This window comes from Rosa rugosa, chromosome 5 (genome assembly GCF_958449725.1).
Source record: "Rosa rugosa chromosome 5, drRosRugo1.1, whole genome shotgun sequence".
NCBI classification, from domain to species: Eukaryota; Viridiplantae; Streptophyta; class Magnoliopsida; order Rosales; family Rosaceae; genus Rosa; species Rosa rugosa.
Window position 1 is genome coordinate 34,646,787 of NC_084824.1, and position 20,453 is coordinate 34,667,239.

Below are 20,453 nucleotides of genomic sequence, written 5' to 3' on the forward strand. Positions count from 1 at the left end.
CTAAAACGCCTCAAGCTACGCCTCAACGTTTTAAAACATTGAGTAATAGTACATAATCACAAAAGCAAAAGCAATATTGGTACCCATGACTATTAGACTTATTATTGTTATTACTTCCAACAGTCGTAGAGGTGTTACACAACCTAACAGATACTTATAACAAACCCCTTAACATAATCTAAAAACCAGGTATAAACATGTGGAAAGAGGCAATCTGAATGTTGCTGCATGTTGTCTAGCTAAAGCTATTAAACTCTGATATCTTTTATAGTAGCACAGATAGGTAAGAAATATAGTAGCACAGATAGGTAAGAAATATAGTAGCACAGATAGGAATTATAGCAAAAACTAAAGAAGAAGACAAAAAAAAAAATTGTAAACGAAAAACATGCAAGGAACAAATATAAGTTGTATTTACAATAAGCGAGAGTTACATATCTTCTGACATAATGAATTTCTAAACTATGGATGGACAATAATGCAGAACACGAGAATGGATTTTGAATGATTTGTGGGAATAACATTACCACAATGTTTCAATGTATGAGAACTTGGAATAGTTAGCTTTCATATCTATTCCAGCAAATGCTACTCAACTTTTGAGATCCGGTCGCTCCCACCCAACTGAAACTGAAACATGTTTTGTTAGTAACTTCAGGTTATGGATTGACCGTATTGGTTTTGCATGCAAGACAATCTTTGGGGATGATGCAGCACCATAACGGTAGATAATCTTTTGTATAACAATGATGCAGTATTTTGATATCAGGAAAGGTCTTACCAAATATAAGTATGAAGCACTTCTGAGTTCAGATATAATATTCTACTGTACATTCCTCACTTGCCATATCATACATCATCTGAGAGTGGCAGCAGGGAATCTGCTATCCTACAAGAGGGTGAGAAAAAACATTGGTCAACTCTACCATAATCCTATAACAATGATAAGCCACAGGAGGCATAGATTCAAACAAATGAAAAAATAATTTGCACAGACCACATTTCTCAGTACTTATTATGTGAACATAGATTATACCTCACTAAAGGATAAATGCATGAATGAACTAGGAGTATAGGTGTGTAAACGATTTCTGAACAGCATTGCGTTTGCAGACTATATAAGTATGAAGCACTTCTGAGTTCAGATATAATATTCTACTGTACATTCCTCACTTGCCATATCATACATCATCTGAGAGTGGCAGCAGGGAATCTGCTATCCTACAAGAGGGTGAGAAAAAACATTGGTCAACTCTACCATAATCCTATAACAATGATAAGCCACAGGAGGCATAGATTCAAACAAATGAAAAAATAATTTGCACAGACCACATTTCTCAGTACTTATTATGTGAACATAGATTATACCTCACTAAAGGATAAATGCATGAATGAACTAGGAGTATAGGTGTGTAAACGATTTCTGAACAGCATTGCGTTTGCAGACTATATAAGTATGAAGCACTTCTGAGTTCAGATATAATATTCTACTGTACATTCCTCACTTGCCATATCATACATCATCTGAGAGTGGCAGCAGGGAATCTGCTATCCTACAAGAGGGTGAGAAAAAACATTGGTCAACTCTACCATAATCCTATAACAATGATAAGCCACAGGAGGCATAGATTCAAACAAATGAAAAAATAATTTGCACAGACCACATTTCTCAGTACTTATTATGTGAACATAGATTATACCTCACTAAAGGATAAATGCATGAATGAACTAGGAGTATAGGTGTGTAAACGATTTCTGAACAGCATTGCGTTTGCAGACTATAGAACCCTAGAATTCAAAGACAATTCAAGACCCATTCACGCACTTGGAGAAATTTCAACACAGTTGAAGAAATTCAATTCGTTACTCAAACAATTGCCTTGTTCGAAGGAGAGAGCAAGTGATATTGTCATGAGGAATGGTAACAATAAGCAGGATGTCAACCTCACACAGATCAAATTACTCAGTACTCATTATCTGAACATTCCTTCTACCTCACTAAAGGATAAATGCATGAATCAAGTAGGAGTACATGTCTCTAAATTACTCAAAAAAACAGAGTTTAAGAACTCTTTTCCTTAAAAGAGGAAAGTGATGAAAACTGACAATACAATAATTGGCTAATAGAGCCAACGCAATAGTATGTATTGCTTAAAATAAGGCACTAATATAAGGTCCTAAGATACTCATATAATACCATATCACATTAATGAAGTGCCATGAGTTAAACTATTTACATTTTGAACCGTTTTGTTGAAGGACTGGTATTTTCAGGGGTAACTAGTCAATCATCCATCATATATGTTGTATCTAGTATATACAAATTATGAGTTCCCTATGATAAACAGTAAATGAATGAATAAACCTCAATACAGATTAGAAAGTATTTGTGCAATATACAAGAACACAGACTGAACTGTATAAAATAATATGTTTGCTTACTACAGTTTTTTTCCAAATACAATTTTTGTCCCACCCCTTTTCACTGTGAATCCTGTGTCCCCTACCTTCATCAAAAGATCGAGATTGTTGGTCTGAAATCTACCAATATTGTTTTCCTTCCTTTTCTGAATTTTGTATACCCAGATCCATCACCAACACCTAGATTCATATATGTTCAAAAACCTATGAGACCATAAAGAAAAAGCTATTGGGTACTATGATAGATAAAATGCATGAACAAAGGAACAAAAATAATCAAATTTTTAATGCCTTACTTCGTCTAGCTGAAGGTATACTAAACACGAACGATTTCTGAACAGCAATGCTTTTGTAGACGATAGAACCCTAGAAATCAAAGAAAAATGAATACTCATTGAAGCATATGGAGAAATTTCAACACAGTTCAAGAAAATCAATTCCTTACTGAAACAATTGCCTTTGTTTGGAGGAGACAGCAAGTGATCTTGTTCTGTGAAATGGAAACAATAAGCAGGATAAGAAATCGATTCATCAAATCGAAATGAACAAAAATGCCAAGTCCATTTCAAAATACCGTAAAACCCAACACCCAAATCGACTTCCTTAGAAAACCCTAATTCGCAAATTCACTTCGCTATACAACTGTAATACCAAATTTGACTTCAATATGTACAGCCTAACTGAAAATAAATGTGAGACCTTGCCTTCGATCAATGGCGGAAGTTGTTAATTGAGAGAGACACACCGACAGAGATATGCGTTGTAATATATGGTGTGCTAAGAGTGTAACTTTGTTGGGCGGATGAGAGTGCAATGGAGATGATCGATCTGTGGGTGTTTCTTCTTGATGACAGTGTTTCTTCTTGAATGTGCTGGGTGAGAATGAAAATTGCTTGTTGGGGTGAGAGGCGCTAGAAGAGGAGACTAATCTTTTTTTATTTTTCACGGGATACCAAACTACGTAGGGTGTTTTTTATTTTTCTTTTTATTTATTTATATTTTTTTTAGAATGAACTACATAGGGTGGTTTCGATTGTTTGGATCGAAAAAGGTTAATTTTTCTATTTTGATATTTTTATTAATTGCTTCACAACAGTAAATTAATATGTTGGGAAAATACACAAGTTTAAAAAATTATGTCTGTTTAACTCAGAGTTGTCTGATGAGTGTCGTGTGATTCAATTTTGCTAGTAGTGCTTTGTCGAGTTACGAGATTTTTTTTAGCACTAATTCATTGAATGCCAACTACTGTTCTCTAACATCTTCATTGGCTATATGGAATTTGGTACACCTCTAAATAACAAAAAAGATGTCGATATCTAATTTCAAAATAGACTGCAGACACCAACCATTAGATGTGAAACATATATTATTTTAGGCGTCAGGTCCAAAAATAATTTCATTTTGGCACGGTTAGGAGTTCGATCTTCTAGGTCAACCGAATGAGGAGTAATACCGCAATATGTATCAACTCCACGCTACAAAATGAATATTAGAATATTTAGCTGCAAGCTTCAAAGGGAAAACCCGTCATCGTATCTTACAGTTCAAAATCTTTAAGTCAGATGTGCCAGGTACATTATTTGTGGCAAGTAAATTCTTTTAGGCTTCGAGTCAAAAGTTCGGCAATATCCTTCATCGATAGCATGTCGATCGGCCTGGTCAAAGGATTAGGGGTTAATAACCCTTTTTTTTTTTCACTGCAAGCTTCAGAGGGCAAGGGCGTCATTGGATCATACACTTGAGAATCCTTCTATCAAATGTGGCAAGTACATTATTTTAGGATTCGAATCAAAAGTTTGGCAAAATCCGTGATCGATAGTATGTCGATCGACCTGGTCAAAGGATTAGGGGTTAATTAATAACCCTATTTTTTTTACTACAAGCTTCAAAGGGCAAGGGTGTAATTGTACTACACTTGAGAATCCTTCCGTCAGATGTGCCAAGTACATTTTTTTTGGCTTCGAGTTCAAAATTTGGCAAAATCCATCGTTGATAGTATGTCAATCGGCTCGGTAAAACAACTAAGGTTTAATAACCCAATTTTTTGTCTTTACAACCTTCCAAGGGCAAGGACGTCATCGGATTGTACACTTGAGAATCCTTCCGTCAGATGTGGCAAGTATATTCTTTAAGGCTTCGAGTCCAAAATTTGGCAAAATCCGTCGTCGATAGTATGTCGATCGGCTCGGTCAAATGACTAAGGCTTAATAACCCTGTTTTTTCTCTATAGCACCTTCCAAGGGCAAGACAGTCATCAGATTGTACACTTGAGAATCCTTCCGTCAGATGTGGCAAGTACATTATTTTAGGCTTCGATTAAAAAATTCAGAAAAATCCGTCATCGATAGGATGTCGATCGGCTAGGTCAAACGACTAGGGTTTAATAACCCTATTTTTTTGCCTATACAACCTTCAAAGGGCAAGGTCGTCATCGAATCGTCCACTTGAGAATCCTTCTGTCAATGTCCCAAGTACAATATTTTGGGCATTGGGTCAAAAATTTGGTAAAATCCGTCATCGATAGTAGGTTGATCGGCTCGGTCAAACGAATAGGGGTTAATAACCCTATTTTTTATCTATACAACCTTCAAAGGGCAAGGTCGTCATCAGATCGTACACCTGAGAACCGTTCCGTCAGATGTCCCAAGTACAATATTTTAGAATTCCAGTCAAAAATTCAGAAAATTCCGTGATCAATAGTATGTACATCGGCTAGGTCAAATGACTAAGGCTTAATAACCCTAAAATTTGCTAGACAACCTTCCAAGGGCGAGGTCATCATCAGATCGTCTACTTGAGAATCCTTCCGTCAGATAGCTCAAGTACAATATTTTAGGATTCCAGTCAAAAATTTGGCAAAATCTATCACCCAACGGATGTTGATCGGGTAGGTCAAACGACTAGGGGTTAATAACCCTATTTTTTCCTTATACAACCTTCTAAGGGCAAGGTCGTCATCGGATCGTCCACTTCATAATCCTTCCATCATACATCTCAAGAACAATATTTTGGGCATCGGGTAAAAAATTTGGCAAAATCCGTCATCGATAGTAGGTCGATCGACTCTGTCAAACAACTAGGGGTTAATAACCATATTTTTTTGTCTATACAACCTTCCAAGGGCAAGGTCATTATCGGATCGTACACTTGAGAATCCTTACGTCACATGTCCCAAATACAATATTTTAGGCTTTCAGTCAAAATTTTAGAAAAATCCGTCATTGATAGGATGTCGATCAGGTCAGTCAAACAACTAGGGTTTAATAACCCAATTTTTTCCCTGTACAACCTTCAAAGGGCAAGGTCGTCATTGGATCATACACTTGAGAATCGTTCCGTCCGATGTCCCAACTATAATATTTTAGGATTCTAGTCAAAAATTCAGAAAATTCCATCATCGATAGTATGTCCATCGATTAGGTCAAACGACTAAGGCTTAATAACCCTAAATTTTGCTAGACAACATTCCCAAGGGTAAGGTCGTCATCAGATCATCCACTTGAAAATCCTTCCGTCAGATGTCTCAAGTACAATATTTTAGGATTCTAGTCAAAAATTCAGAAAATTCCATCATCGATAGTATGTCCATCGATTAGGTCAAACGACTAAGGCTTAATAACCCTAAATTTTGCTAGATAACATTCCAAGGGCAAGGTCGTCATCAGATTGTCCACTTGAGAATCCTTCCGTCAGATGTCTCAATTACAATATTTTAGGATTCTAGTCAAAAATTCGGCAAAATCCATCATCGATAGGATGTCGATCAGCTAGGTCAAACGACTAGGGGTTAATAACCCAATTTTTTCCCCATACAACCTTCGAATGGCAAGGTCATCATCGGATTGTCCTCTTGAGAATTCTTCCGTCTGATGTCTCAAGTACAATATTTTAGGATTCCAGTCAAAAATTCGGCAAAATCCATCACCCAATGGATGTTAATCGGCTAGGTCAAACGACAAGGGGTTAGTAACCCAATTTTTTCCTATACAACCTTCCAAGGGCAAGTCGTCATCGGATCGTTCATGTCACGCCCCGAATTTTGAATAATAAATTCAAATCCGAAACCTGAATAATTACAATTACAAAAAACCAAATCTCGAAACTTCGAGTTCATTATTACAATTCACTCTCACAATATATTATAAAGCTCAAATGAGCATAACACACCTCACAACTTACAATTGTTGTAAAACTCTAACAATTGCTCTAACCGCACGATCACCGTCCTGGTTCTCCTGTCCTGTAGGATTACCCGCTACACAATTTGAATAGTGTACCGGGAGTTGCAACAACACAAAACCCGGTAAGCTTTTTACAGCCAGTATGAGTAAACAAGAAAGAACTGTTGATTTATTAGATTTCAAGACTACCACAAACCCACGTTACTTTCTCACTCTCATATATATATATAGACACTTATGAGTTACTCTCAAATTCGCTCATAAGATTTCCCAACATTTGGTAGACAGACTCATATATATATATAGACCCTTATGAGTTACTCTCAATTTCCCTCATAAGGTTACCATATATATATTGACACTTATGAGTTACTCTCAATTTCACTCATAAGGTCACTCCACATTTGGCAGACAGACTAGAGCTCTAACTGAACGTAACCACTCGTCCGGCCACAGACGTGATTACGATTTAATACTATTAATAACCACCAGCCCGGTACGAGAGCGTGATTCACTAATAGATGCCATGGTCACCTCGTGACCTAGTGATCTCCACAGATCACAACAATTTATTGTTCCTCAACAATAAAACTCAACACCTCTCACAATATATTGTTTCTCAACAATAACTCAACACAACTCCAACAATACATATTATTTCACGTAATAATATATATACAGACATTCACACAGGAATGTCTAATACACCAACAATAGTTCATATGATTGCAAAATAAAGCAATTAAATATATTGGGTTCGTAATATGAACCACGTGAGGTTTACTCACCTCGATAATCCCGCTGCGTCTTCAATTCAGCTCAAAATACGATCCACAATCGTCCACCAACTCAAACCGTCAATCACCTAGTCCAATAATGATCTTGACTTAGCCAACAACTCAAATATGTAATTAAACGACGATCCAACGCTCAGATTCAAATTAAACGATGATCCAACGGTCGGATCTGAATTTAATGATGATCCAACGGTCGGATCCTCACGGATCGCCTTTAGGATCATCCTCCAAAATTATCACGAAGATCCAACGGTCAGATCTTCCTGAATCGCCTTTACTAACATCTCCACAAAATTATATGAAAATCCGACGGTCAGATTCTCACGAATCGCCTTCCGAATCACTATTTCTCAATTATACGAAGATCCAACGGTCGGATCTTCGCCCGTGACCTCACAAGGTCACCGGGACAGTCATACGATCAACATATCCAAAATTGAAGCAAAACCGATGGTCAGATCTTCACAGATCGTAAACCGAAGATAAACGTAAAAACGTTAAATAGTAACGTCAAAACGTAAATCCACTATTTATCAACTTTTTCTAACATGACCATGTTATATATCAAAACGCTCGTATGGATGCATAGATCATCGCCTAGATAATGAAAACTCGAAATATGGTCTGATGCGCCGCCACAAGCGGTGGTCAGTGGGCGGTCAACGCGGCGGTCAACGCCGGTCAACCACCTCAGATGGCAAAGTGACCAACTACAAACTGGTTCAAAATGAAAGGGTGATCGACTTCCATACCTGGAGCTAAGTCTGGTTTGGCCTAGATCGTCCTAGATCAAGCGTTGAAGTTGGATTAATCCGGAGCGTCTGATCAGATTCCAAATTAAATCAGGGACGTCGAAAAAGTCAAACCATGATCTAGCGTTCTATACAAAAAATCGTGATGAAAGGCTTACATGGGGATGATCAGCATGAGGAGGAGATCACGAAAATGGGGACGATCGGCCCATGCAACGCCGGAAAAATGGTTTTCCGGTCGGGTCGGGTTCACCTAGCTGGGGTGTCTTCGATCTCCATCTGGGGGCAGCGTCGGGGCAAGGCGGTGGCAGGGAGCGGCTGGGCGGCTCGAGGCGACCTCGGGGAGGGCCGGGTCGTGGCCGGAGGAAGAGCGACGGCGCCGCTGGCGTCGGGTCGGGTCGGCGGGTCGGCAAGGGTGGGGAGGGTTTTGCGCGAGAGAGAGAGAGAGAGAGGGGGGACTATTCCGCAAAAAAACAAATTTTTTGTCCTTAATGAAAAAAATCAGATATTTTTCCTATTTATAGAAAATTCCCAATTTTCAAATATTCATAACTTAATCATACGAACTCCGAATATTGCGTTCCACATGTCCACGAACTCGTATCGACGAGCTCTACAACTTTCATGAAGGAAGTTTTCCCAAATTTTGAACGTATAAAAAGTCAACTTTGTTGACCCCCTAAAAACGTTCGTTTTCGAAAATAAAATCGTTCGAACTAATTCCACAACTTTTCCAAGCTTCGTACTCGCTCCTACTATCGTGAAATCATTTCTAAAAAAAACACGGAATTTAATTTGGATTTTCCGGGGTATTACAGTTCACTTCAGAATCCTTCCGTCAGACATCTCAAGAACAATATTTTGGGCATCGGGTCAAAAATTTGGGAAAATCTGTTATCGATAGTAGGTCGATCGGCTCGGTCAAACGAATAGGGGTTAATAACCCTATTTTTTATCGATACAGCCTTCCAAGGGCAAGGTCGTCATCGGATCGTACACTTGAGAATCATTCTGTCAGATGTCTCAAGTACAATATTTTTGGATTCCAGTCAAAAAATTATAAAAATTCATCATCGATAGTATGTCGATCGGCCTGGTCAGGGGATTAGGGGTTACTAACCCTATTTTTTCACTAAAAACTTCAAAGGGCAAGGCCATCATCGGATCGTACACTTGAGAATACTTCTGTCAGATGTGCCAAGCACATTATTTTAGGCTTCAGGTAAAAATTTCGGAAAAATCCGTCATCGATAGGATGTCGATCGGCCCCATCAGAGGATTAGGAGGTAATAACCCTATTTATTTATTTTCACTGCAAGCTTCAAAGGGCAATGCCGTCATCATCGTACATGTCATGCCCCGGAAATTCGTATTTATTTTCCGAAAATTTTCCGGAATCGAATTTTTGGTTATTGGACGGTTTCGTGGCTCGTGGACGAAGCGGAAGTGTTTCGGACGAATTTTTATTCGAAAAGTGTTGATTTAGGGGGGGGGGGTTCAAGGTTGACTTTTGATACGTAGTGATTCTCTAAAAACTTCCTTCACAAAAGTTGTAGAGCGCGTCGATACGAGTTCGTGGACATGTGGAACGTGAAAATCGGAGTTCGTATGTGGAAGTTATCGTCTGCGGAAGTTTTGGATATTTTTGGAAACCACTATAAATAGAAGTTTCCCTTTCGGGAAATTTACTATTTCCATTTGAGTTTCTTTTTCCGGAAATCAAACTCTCCGTTCTCTCTCTTCTTTGCGTCAGACCCGACCCAGACCCGGTTTTCCGACCCGGCCGGAACACGCAACTCCGGCGACCTCTACCGATGAAACTTTCCAGATCGACTCACCTCCTTGCTCCGGTCGTCTCTGTGGCAGCCTCTAGCGGCGATACTCACCATGTGCGACGCAGCAAAGCAGCGAAGTTTGAGGAAATCGGACCCGATCGATTCTCCGATCTCCGACGACGGCGGGGCTTCAAAACAGGCTTATGGAGTTCGCAGCAACCTTCTGGATCAATCTGTGGTGGTTGTTTGGATCGATTCACGTGAAACTTGGTTCAACTCGGATTGAACAGTGATTCACGGTTTGTGAGGTAGTTTTCGACCTTTTTTTGCTTAGATTTCTACTTGAGGCTAGTTATGAAAGTGGTTAGGCATGCTGAAATGAAGATCTTTGATGTTGGTAGTTTTGTGAAATAGTGAGTTTTGGCCGCGGCAGTGCACCACCGCCTGTGGTGGTGTTCTGGCGGCGTTACGGCCGTTTAAGAGACCTTTTCTGGTATTATATATCTTCTACTCGTCGATACGAGCGTTTTGATATATAATACGCAATTTTTGGAGTTCTTATGAATTTGTTATGATTTTTACGGTTTCATGCCGTTCGATTTATTTGATCCGTGAGGATTCGAGAGTCCGATCGACTTGTGGTTTGGACATATCAATCGTGGAAGTATTCTGGAGACTTTGGGAGGTCTCGAATGTGGTTTCGCCTCGATTGGCGTCACCTTGGAAATTTTAGTTCGATTTAGGGTTTCGAACATTATTCCTTGTGTTTCATTGACTGAATCAAGCTGTACTTTCCTTAGGTGCTTGACAGAGTGCGTACTGTAAGTAGTCTAGTGGTGTGAAGACGCAGCAGGAATTTCGAGGTGAGTAATCTCACAATGTTCATTTACGAACGGGTTTACCTTATCGTTTTGATAGTTACTTAGTAAATTGCAAACTATAGTTGGTATTAGTAGCATTCCTAAGTGAATGTCTGCGTGTATATATATTTACGTGAAATATTTATGTGTAGGTGATTTGTGTGATAAAACAATAATTATGGGTGTGTTCATTTTATTGTTTTGGGTGTGACTTTTCGTGAAACAATATTTTGTGAAAGGGTTGATTTCTATTGTTTTGAAAAGTGTTGTGTATTGTGGAACATTTAGTTCGCGGGTGGTTTATTTAAATGTGGATCTTGTACCGGGAGTAATTGATAGGGATCAATTACGGGGAATCTTTTATTTTAGATTCGTGTAACATTTTGGGTCCAGTGCGACTCCTTTAATGTTTTGGTATTTATACCATGGATCCAAAGACTTCCAAGTTGAGGATCATGGATCACGAAATGTGATTGTGGGTGGGAAAATCAAAAATTCACGCCTTTGGCCGGGTTAGTGGATATGATCAGTTAGAGCTCTAGTCTGTCCGCCGTGCTTTGTTTCTTGATTGAAACGTGAATCGTGTGAGTTTATCTCATGCTTTTTTTCTTGATTGAAACGTGAATCGTGTGAGTTTATCTCGTGCTTTGTTTCTTGATTGAAACGTGATTCGTGTGAGTTTATCTCGTGCTTTGTTTCTTGATTGAAACGTGAATCGTGTCTCGTGCTTTGTTTCTTGATTGAAACGTGATTCGTGTAAGTTTATCTCGTGCTTTGTTTCTTGATTGAAACGTGAATCGTGTGAGTTTATCTCGTGCTTTGTTTCTTGATTGAAACGTGATTCGTGTGAGTTTATCTCGTGATTTGTGTGAGTTGTTTCTTGATTGAAACGTGATTCGTGTGAGTTTATCTCGTGATTTGTGTGAGTTGTTTCTTGAGTGAATTGATAGGTTCATAAATGTCATGTTTACAATGTTTAACTCCCTATATTTTGCTAAGTTATTTCCTTTATCTTGATCAATTTAACTTACTGTTTTACAGGTGTAAATGGAGTCTCAAAGTCCAAAAATGGCTAAGGAAGGCACAAGTGGCGCAGAAATGGAAAGAAATGAAGAAATGGAAGTTCTCCCAGTTTGACTAGGAAAAGGAATCCCAGTTGGAGTTGGAGTCTGAAGCTGACTTGGACTAGGAGTTTTACTTGGACAAGGAAACCCAATTCTACTCAGATAAGGAATACTAGTGTGATAAGGAGTCCCTGTTGGATAAGGATTACTCAAGAAGGTTCCGAAAGAGTCCAGAATATTTCGGTTAAAGGAAGCAGTATTCAACTAGGAAACCTACTTGCATATGGAGCTCTACTTGCACTAGGAGAGCTTAAGGAGTATTCATGAAGCATCTAGAAGTGGCGTGAAGGACATGTGGAAGAAATGTGAGAGGCATGTGACGGCAAATAAATCCTAGTTGGACACAAGTTATGCTTTAAAGTCAAATCCATTACAGATTCGGATTACTGCCTGTGCAGATCAGTCAACTTCAACTGAGCGCCGAAAATATCTCAGAGCTCATAAAATTATGATCTTTATATGGTTAGAAAGCTACGGATGTCTAGTTTCCAGAGCATTTTACGGTTTAGCGATATCTATTTTCTAGAAGAAGTTATGGCTGTTTTAGTGCACTGAGGTCAATCCTGCCGAGAATCTGTTTTGTGTCAACAAAGTCCTAAATCAATAAGAACTTGGAGAAGTCAAGTAGAAACGGATTGGGAGAGCTTTGAGACGTTCTCCTATATATACCTAGTGTATGTGACGTCAAGGGGAACACTTTTCTCCACAATTTCGATTTCTCACTTGTTCTCTCTAGTTTCAGGTTTTCACAATCTACAAGGAGCTTAGCCGTGCCATCTTCCTCCATTGCCGTGATCTTCACTTGTTGCGACACCTTGGAGCTGCTTTGGGTCTTTGGGACGTAATTAAGGGTTGTTCATATGCTTTACCATACATATATTCACGGTTTGGTGTATTTGTTAGATAGAATTTCTGCTTTGGATTTTCTATGTGTGAATCTAAACTTTTGAGTATGCAATCTTATTTTTGGATGCTATTTTGATGTTATTTTCTATGATTGATTCATTTATGTGTCTTTGATTCTTGTTAGTTACCGAATATGGATTGATAATCTGGTTTTGTTTTATAGAAAACTTTTGCATGTTCTTGTTCTTTGGTGGCCAACTTAGAGTGATTGCATGTAATTGGAGCTAGTAATTAGGTTTATGCGTTGTAACCCTAATTCAATATGGTAGTAAAGGCTTTGGACAAAGGTCGAAATCAGATTATGCATGCATGTGATGAATTGACTTGCGTTGAGTACTTGGATTTGCATGTTTATTGACTAAACTTTCACTTGCTCTTAATGATTTGAATGCATGAGATTATGAGTCGCTTCGATTGTGTGATACCTGCGTTTGAAATATGTTGGATTAAGTGCGTTGCTTGATCAACTGTGTAAAGGGAAGTCAAATAAGGGACATTGGTCGCTTGTATCTTTGTTTCTTGGTTGATATCTTTCCATGGTAACTACAAAGATAAAAGAATGCATGAATGAATTGTTCTTGATTAGTTCTTGATGAATTATTTTCCAAAAATTCTTCTTCTCCCACCTTTGTATAGAAATGATTTTTATTCTTTTAATGTTTTCTGAAAATTCATGTTTTCAATCTTTTAAAACCCCCTATCTTTATGTTTTCTTGTTTGTGTAAATAAATAAAATTAACTTAGAGTTTTTAGGTAGCATGTTCATGTAAATAATAAAATAAAATAAAATAAAAATGTTTTTAAAAATTTGTGAATAGTAAATATGTGTTGGTGTTTTCTAGGAATTGTCTTGGTGATTTTTAGGAGTTTGTTTTGTGTTTTTTAGGAGTTCCTATTTTTTAGGGATGCTTTGGTGTTTTTTAGGAAAAGTAGTTAGAGTTAGTTTTGACTTAGGATTTCTTGTTTGACTTTGTCAAAAATATGTTTTCTTGTAGATTAAGTAATCCTAATTAGTGTATGACTAGTAATCCTTGTTGTATGTGGATTTTCTAATATGACTATGACTTGTAAAATGTATTCTAGTAGGAGTAGGATTCCTAATTTAACTCTAACTTGGATTCTTTGTAAATTTCGAATTGTTGTCTATATATACTTATTATTTTCGTTTGTTTTGTAAATTCTTTCTCTTATTTTTGTTTCACATGTAAGTACCCTCAATCCCCAGCTTGAACGATCCGTGCTTATTCTATACTAACAACTACATTTTTCAGGGTTAAATTGGCGATTGTTTTTGCACGTATCATGAATCGTGTGAGGTTATCTCGTGATTTGTGTGAGTCGTTTTTGAGTTACTCATACGAGCTTGCAAAAGCTTACCGGGTTTGTTGTGTGGCAACCTGGTGCACCATTCAAATGGTGTAGGGGTTAATCCTGCAGGTCAGGAAAATCGTGGCTGAATCTGAGGTAGCGTGCTAGCAGCTTTTCGGTAGGAAGTCAATTTTGTGACTTTACAGTTATTAAGACTTCCGCTTTTAGCGAGCTCTGAGGAGCATTTACGTTTTATTTTGTTGTTGTGACAATTTAATTTGTAAGCTTGTGTAATATATAACTCTGTGGAGCGAGTGTATATTAACTTTGAGGGTTCATGGCATCAGTATGTACTTAGTTTAAAAGGAAAAAGTTTCCAGGTAATTTGTATTGATGGCTGAACGATCACGCATGTATAATTATGGGATTATATATCGATTTTTATTTGTGTTAAAAATCAGGGGCGTGACAGTACACCTGAGAATCCTTCCATCAGATGTGCCAAGTACATTATTTTAGGCTTGGGTTCCAAAATTCAAAAAATTCCGTCATCGTTACCATGTTGATCGGATCGGTTAAACGATTAAGCCTAAGAAACCTTATTTTTTTCCATGCAAGCTTCAAAGGGAAAGGGCGTCATCGGATCGTCCACTTGAGAAACCTTCCGTCAGATGTGCCAAGTACATTATTTTAGGCTTCGGGTCCAAAATTTGGAATAATCCATCATCGTTACGATGTCGATTGACTCAGTCAAATGATTAAGGCTTAAAAACACTATTTTTGTTCACTACAAACTTCAAAGGGTAAGGACGTCATTGGATTGTGCACTTCAGAAACCTTCCGTCAGATGCGGCAAGTATATTATTTTAGGCTACGCGCCGAAAATTCAGAAAAAGCAGTCATCGTTATGATGTTGATCGGCTCGGTCAAACAATTAAGTCTTAATAACCCTATTTTTGTTCACTACAAGCTTCAAAGGGCAAGAGAGTCATCTGATCGTACTCTTGGAAAATTGTCCGTTAGATGTGACAATTACAACATTTTGGGCTCGAGGTCCAAAATTGATAAAAATCTATCATCGTTAGGATGTCAATCGCCTTGGTCAAAGGATTTAGGCTTGATAACTTTTTTTTTTTTTTCACTACAAACTTCAAAGGGTAAGGCCGTCATTGGATTATACACTCGAGAGTCCTTCTGTCAGATGTACCAAGTACATTATTTTAGGCTTCGAGTCAAAAATTCGAAAAAAATCCGTCATCGATAGTATGTCGATCAGCCAGGTCAGAGGATTAGGGGTTATTAACCCTATTTTTTTTTTCACTACAAGCTTCAAAGGACAAGGCCTTCATCGGATCATAGACTTGAGAACCTTTCCGTCAGATGTGCTAATGACATTATTTTAGGCTTGGGTTACAAAATTTAAAAAAATCTATCACCGTTAGCATGTCGATCGGCTCGGCCAAACGATTAAGGCTAAAAAATCCTTTTTTCGATGTTAGCTTCAAAGGGCAAGGTCGTCATCGGATCGTGCACTTGAGAATCCTTCCTTCAGATGTCTCAAGTACAACATTTTAGGATTTCAATCAAAAATTAAGAAAAATCCGTCATCGATAGTAGGTCCATCGGGTCGGTCAAACAACTAGGGGTTAATAACCCAATTTTTTTTCTATATAACCTTTCAAGGGCAAGGTCGTCATCGGATCGTGCACTTGAGAATCCTTCCGTCAGATGTCTCAACTACAATATTTTAGGATTCCAATCAAAAATTCAGCAAAATCCGTTATCGATAGTAGGTCCATCGGCTAGGTCAAACGACTAGGGGTTAAGAACCCTATTTTTTTTTCTATACAACCTTCCAAGGGCAAGGTCGTCATCGAATCATGCACTTGAGAATCCTTCCGTCAGATGTTCCAAGTACAATATTTTAGGATTCCAGTAAAAAATTTAGAAAAATTTGTCATCGATAGGATGTCGATCTAGTCGGTCAAACGACTAGGGTTTAATAACCCTATTTTTTCCCCTATACAACCTTCCAAGGACAAGGTCGTCATCAGATCGTGCACTTGAGAATCCTTACATCAGATGTCCCAACTACAACATTTTAGGCTTCCAGTCAAAAATTTATAAAAATCTGTCATCGATAGGATGTCGATCGAGTCGGTCAAACAACTAGGGCTTAATAACACTTTTTTTTTTCCCTATACAGCCTTCCAAGGGAAAGGTCGTCATCGGATCGTCCACTTTAGAATCCTTCTCTCAGATGTCCCAAGTACAATCTTTTAGGATTCCAGTCAAAAATTTAGAAAAATCCGTGATTGATAGTATAGCCATCGGGTTGGTCAACCGACTGAGGGTTAATAACCATATTTTTTATCTATACAACCTTCCAAGGACAAGGTCGTCATCGGATCGTACACTAGAGAATCCTTCCGTCTGATGTGCCAAGTACATTATTTTAGGCTCTGGATCCAAAATTCGGGAAATTCCGTCATCGTTAAAATGTCGATCGGTTCAGTCAAATGACTATGTCTTAATAACCCTATTTTTTTTTCTAAACAACCTTCCAAGGGTAAGGCCGTTATTGGATAGTACACTTGAGAATCCTTCTGTCCGATGTGCCAAGCACATTATTTTAGGCTTGGGATCCAAAATTCGGAAAAATCAGTGAACATTAAGATGTCGATCGGCTTGGTCAAACGACTAAGGCTTAAAAATCTTTTTTTTCTTTTTCGATACTACCATCCGAGGGCAAGGCCATCATCGAATAGTACATTATTTTAGGCCTTGGATCCAAAATTTAAAAAAAAATCAGTCATCGTTAGGACGTCGACCGGCTAGGTCAAACGATAAGGCTTAATAACCTTTTTTTTTTTTCTCACTACAAGCTTCAAAGGGCAAGGCTATCATCTGATTGTACATTTGAGAATCCTTCCGTTAGATGTGTCGAGTACATTATCTTAGGCTTCGGCTCCAAAAATCGGACAAATTCGTCATCGATCGGCTCAGTCAAATGACTAAAGCTTAATAACCCTTTTTTTTTCACTACAAGCTTCAAAGGGCAAGGCGGTAATCGGATCGTTAAATTGAGAATCCTTTCGTCAGATGTGCCAAGTATATTATTTTAGGCTTTGGGTCCAAAATTCGGAAAAATCCTTCATTGAGAGGATGTTGATCCACCTGGTCAAAGGATTAGGGGTTAATAACCCTCTTTTTTTTTTTTTTCCACTACAAGCTTCAAAGGCAAGGTCCTCATTGCATTGCACATTTGAGAATCCTACCGTCAGATGTGCCAACTATATTATGTTAGTCTTCGGGTCCAAAATTGGGAAAAATCTGTCAGCTTCAGGATGTCGATCGGCCCAGTCAAACGATTAAGGCTTAATAACCCTATTTTTGTTCTCTACGACCTTCAAAGGGCAAGGGAGTCATCGGATCTTACACTTAAGAAATCTTCCGTCAGATGTGTCATGTACATTATTTTAGGCTTTGGTTCTAAAATTCGGATAAATCTGTCATCGTTAGGGTGTCGATCGGCTCGGTCAAATGACTAAGGCTTAATAACCTCTTTTTTTTTCTCTATACAACCTTTTAGAGGCATGACCGGCATCGGATCGTGCACTTGAGAATCCTTCCGTTAGATTTGGGAAGAACATTATTTTAGGTTTCGGCTCCAAAATTCGGAAAAAATCCATCATCCTTATTACATCGATCAGCTCGGTCAAGCAATTAAGACTTAATAATACCTATTCTCTCTCAATACAAGATTCAAAGGGCAAGGGTGTCATCTGATCGTACTATTGAAAAATTGTCCATTGGATGTGCCAACTATCATGTTAGGCTTCGGGTCCAAAATTTGGAAAAACCGTCATCGTTAGGATGTCGATCGGCTCAGTCAAACAATTAAGGCTTAGTAATCCTATTTTTGTTCTCTACAACCTTCGAAGGGCAAGGGCGTCATCGGATCGTACACTTGAGAAATCTTCCATCAAATGTGCCATGTACATTATTTTAGGCTTCGGTTCAAAAATTCAGATAAATCCGTCATCGTTAGGATGTCGATCGGCTCGGTCAAACGACTTAATTTTAATAACCCTATTTTTTTCACTACACGCTTCAAAGAGCAAGGGTAAAGTTGGATCGTGAGATTAAGATATCATCCGTTAGATGTGCCAAGTACATCATTTTAGGCTTTAGGTAAAAAATTTGGAAAATTCCATTATAGTTATTACGTCGATCCGCTCGATCAACCGACCAAGTTTTTTTTCTTATTTCTATTAACTCACACTTCGAATGGCTAGACCGTTCACGAGTAAAAGTTTTGAGACAAAATATTAAAATACACGTCACGTTGAGTTTCTGAGAATTTTTATGAATTTTTGCCGACCCTAGAGCTATTTATTACAATTTTTAGAAGTTTTAGAATTAAAAAAATTATTTCTGTATTATATTATTAAAAATAGCAAATTACCATCAGATACAAATTTCGAAAATAATTACCCGTGCGCAGGTCGTGTTTTGTTGTGGTCCATGCGGTCATTCAATTAAACCATGCAAGCGAACTCTGTTGTACCCAAGCACTTTTGTCAGTTTCCATGAGTCTGTGCTTGGGCACTGTTGTACCCAAGCACTTTTGTCAATTAAACCATTCAATTAAACCATGCATGTGGTCCATGAGTCTGTCAAATAGTATTTTACAAAAATACCATTCTAATTGTACCCAAGCACTTTTGTCAGTTTCCTCTTGTTTCTTCTTAGCTCGAGATAATATCTGCATCTAACATTTGATTCTATGTGATTCTTTATCAAACCAGTTCATGATAATCTAGAATTTTTGCATAAGGATGATAATGGGTCTGAGCTCTTCAGATACTGTGAAACACAGTTTGCATTTCATCTAATCTTTCATAGTTAATATGGAAGAAATATTAGTAGTTCTTGCACATTCTTTTACAATTTTTTCACATCATTCCTCTATACAATTTCATATTCGCCTTCGTCGCAAAATGAATCTCTGCATTATAAACAACAAAAAAGTTAAATTTATGTCTTCAAGTTGGATTGTGCTAACATATGATAATGCTACTAAGAAACAGTGAGTTATCGGATAAACTTACCAGGCAATTTCCTTGGTTTTCTCAGCGGAAAAATCTCTGCTCCAATTGCCAACACCATGGCAATTTCCTTAGTTATTGGTGTTTCCCTCTATTAAAAACATATCAGTTATTTATTAGAAAATAATTTTTTAGAGGTGCGATCTGGACCGTACGCTCTGCAGCTTTTGATCTACACCGTTAATAGAAATTTAATATATATATATATATATATATATATATATATATATATATATATATATATATATATATATATACAGGGCCCTTCTAATGAGAGATCTCTTTTTTTGGTCTTTTCTAGGGATAGGGCATTAGACCAACTTTTCGATCATATTTTCACATCTCAACCGTTCAGGTCATTAGACCTAAAAAATGAACGGTTGAGATGCCGAAATATAATAAAAAAGTTTGTCTAATGCCTATCCCTATGAAAGACCAAAAAAAGGAATCCCTTATTGGAAGGGCCCTATATATATATATATCGACGTCGCCGCCATTGGCCCAGAACTTCGCTGTCTACAACAGCACCACCGCGAACGTCGACGTTGCAGGCTAGGGTTTTGTGGAGCCAGAGCACCGCCGTCACAGATGTTTGCTTTTATATTATACTTTTGTTTCATTTAAGAAGGTCAAAGTTTAGTCACAGGTCTCCCCCTCGTTATTCTTATTCTTTTTCCTATTTGTACAATTTTCTACAACAGACCACTTGGCTGTAGAAAATTATTACTTCTAACAAGGCTTTTCTGGGGTAGGAAGAAGGATTTTATGTGGATGCTCGGTGCTTTGCTCTTATTAAGGTCATGAGGATTGAAAGAAATCAGAGAATTTTTGCAAGACAACTTGGGGCCTGGTGGAGAGTTAATATGGGAGAGTTAAGTTTGGACTTCCCTTTAGGCTTTGGTAACTTCTGTGGTCAGGGGTTTTGTTTCTATGTCTAGGCTTTATTATGGACTAGAAGGAAGCACACTAACATGTCTAGGACTCTAGGATTTAAGCTATTCTTGTTCCACTTGGTCTGTTACTCTGTTTGTTTTCGTAGCTTTGTATTGGTGTTTCAAGCCTTGTGTACTCGCTTTTTCTTGTTAGCAATGAAGTATTGTTTCAATTAGAAAGATATATTGTTTATTGTTACTTTTGCAGTTTGCACGTAGAATTCTTAAACTTGCTGTTGCTTTTACCGTAGGAGAGAAAGAGACGGCCTCTAACAACAAAGTT